The 2897-nt window shown below is 35.4% G+C and overlaps 1 protein-coding gene across 1 annotated transcript in view; it reads left to right on the top strand.

Annotated features, from left to right (window-relative positions):
- The window catches only part of LOC104966560 (transformation/transcription domain-associated protein-like), a 14850-nt gene that overhangs the window by 796 nt on the left and 11157 nt on the right, over positions 1-2897 (top strand). The gene's annotated exons all lie outside the window — the stretch shown is intronic.

The raw sequence follows: 2897 nt of genomic DNA, 5'->3' as shown, positions 1-2897 counted from the left end.
ACAGTCCATAACTTCGTTAGGTATTTATTTCTTGTTGTCTTAATAATTTAATTATTTTGTGGTCTTAAACACACTATAATATCTGATATACTAAATGTTTTACTTGGTCCCAGCGCACTGGAGTGGGTATCCTAAGACCGTCTCAACGCGCCTCTTAACACGAGCACCTCATACTTGCGGGAGACATCAACGCTTATAATAGTTCTACTTACAGGATAGGATGTAAACGACATAGATAAAAGTTAGTACCGGTAACGTGGGGTTGGTGGTTAGGAGTAGAAAAAGGGTTTACTCTTTTAGAAATGTTACAATAGACCTTGTTAGTCTCTGGTTCCAAATTGCCGATACGGGAAAATATTAGATGGAGTACTCTCTCTCCTCCTTGTAAGTCCATGGCGGGTAGACAGGACCATAATGACCCGTCAGGGTTTATTCTCCCCGTCGTTACACAACCAAGAACCTGGCTTGGGGGTATGGTAACCCAACTTTAACTTGCAATATTTTCGTGAGCGTCGATGCGTGAGCTTAAACATAAACAAGAGACGAGGAGGTTTTCGTCGAATTTTTATTATGTTTTTTGGCGGAAAAACAGCCCTTGTCGTTACTACAGACCAAGTTCATCTTTCGGTGGATTCCAAATTTCCGGTCTTTTTTTTTTTTTTTTTTTCTTTTTTTTTTTTTTTTTGTTCTATAAAGAGAAAAATGAGGACATTACCCCAATTCGTCTTCTGAAATATGGTCCTGTATACTGAAGTCCAAAAAATTTTACACCCGGTTGTCTCCGTAGTTATTCTTTAGTCACTAGATATACTAACTTGTTTTACTACCTAAATCGAATGTTTTATTTGTAGTATAAAAAGGAGTTGTGTAAAAGAATTTCTCAATACACCGTCGATTCCTCAATATAGATTCGTGTTTTAAGTGTTTTAGTTGAAGTGGATAATACAGTGAAACAGGTTCGACCTTTTGTTAAATATCACCCAGTACCTGGTTCACAAGAAAAACTGTTACTGGAAAACGTTTGCTTTAGTCCTTTCTCAGGGAGTCTTTTATGCTGAACGAACCAGGATGCTAAAAACTACGTCTCCATTGGTAACTCCTTTACCCCCCCGTCTATGTCATTTTACGGTTGAACCAAGATTGACTAAAAACTACGTGCTCCATTGTACTCCTTACCCCGTCTATGTCATTTTTACGGTGTTTCAAGTTCCAAGTTTGATTAAATTGTGTTCTAAAATCTTGAGAGTTGTCATTTGTTTACCTATACCATGGATATATTGAGGGTTAGGGGATGTGTGGTAAACTACCTTTATAAGTCTAAGTTACACATTCACACTAAATTACTATTCCTTTGGTAACAAGGTGACCGAAATACCTGATGGGTTTATAAATTTAAGTAAACCTTTCTACAAGACCCGTCGTAATAGTTTTTTATTAGGCGGTGTAATTGTCTTTACGGGTTTTAGACATTAAGAAACCCAAAGGGAGAATAGAGGGTCTGAAAAATTATAGTTGAATTCGTTTTCTGACCATTCAGAAAAAGAGAAGGTTTCGATTGGGGTGTTATTCGAACAATGGAAAAACCTTTTTGCGTCTTTTGGGCGAGCTAGTAAAGTACCAAAATTTTTAGCGAGTAACAAATCGGAAGGCTTTTAACTGTAAACGGTATTTCCTTTTCGGACTTCACAAAAGGTAGTTTATACCCCTTAAGAACTTCAAGGACCTTTATTACACCTTAAAAACTTGGAACAGGAGTAATTAAACCTACACTATTACCGATTGAACAGGAATGGCGGAACGCATTGACGTTACAAATTTAATTGTTATAATGGTTGCACAGCCTTGATTACGCACTACATATATCAATCCCGGGACAGGTCAGTAATTTTAAATTAGCAATTAATGCTTTACTTACAGCGTATCAATTAGCGCTAATTAGCGTGGTAAAAAAATAGACAAGGATTTACGAAATATGGAATTCGTCAAAGAATGTTGGGAAAAAAGTTTCAAGTTTAAAGTTGTGAAAAAGTTTCGTAAAAAGTTCCACGTAAAAGTCGAAAAGGTCGTTAGAATGTCGACAAACAATTTTCTTATTAAATATATGTGCCATGAATATGTACTTATAAAGCGGATCGCGTAATAATCTACAAGAAATAGATTTATTTGTTTGTTTTTAAAACCAAAGGCACTACGTAAGTTCGTTACCCTATTTTATTTTTCTTTTCTTTTGATTCAAATTATAAGTTTACTCACTGGGCTAGTAGACCAATCGCATCTTGACCCGTAGGTTATATTGACCGCCTCGCTTTATGTTTGTTAAGGTCGGTTTAATTGAAAGTTATGTAATTAACTAATGATAAAAATCCATTGAAAAAAATCCAAAACCGTTCATTTGTGTCAGTCTCCATTTACCACATGAAAAAAGGAGGTGATTATACAAATAAATTATGGAAGTCAAATGAAATGGGGCTTACAACCTTACTTAACTTACACTTTAATATTAAGTTCACATTTAGTTTCTGAAAATTCAAAAAGGTGGACCTCAATTTAAGTGGTTCGATGGGACGCGTTCAGATGTTTCAGTTATTTGATCGAAACGTTGGAAATTGGTCGAACTCTTTGTGAAAAATACTAGTAGTAAATATTTTGTATATATAATAAGACTTTACCTGGTTAGACGTTTACTGAATGAAAATGACAGCGTGAAGTGAATAAACTTACTATTAATTGAAAAGGATGAAATGACTCCTTTGTAAAAACTTCGTCCTGAAATGAACACAAGTGCTAAAAAGAGTTACAGTACAGTGCAAGATAAGATCCAAACCCCAACAAAAAACGAACAAGATAAGAGGCATTATACGAAAAGCGGAGATTACGATTAGCGAATAACCCAATTA

Source organism: Notothenia coriiceps, unplaced genomic scaffold (genome assembly GCF_000735185.1).
Source record: "Notothenia coriiceps isolate Sejong01 unplaced genomic scaffold, NC01 NC01_scaffold00037246, whole genome shotgun sequence".
NCBI classification, from domain to species: domain Eukaryota; kingdom Metazoa; phylum Chordata; class Actinopteri; order Perciformes; family Nototheniidae; genus Notothenia; species Notothenia coriiceps.
Note: the sequence above shows the minus strand (reverse complement) of the source record. Positions and strands in the feature narration are given on the sequence as shown.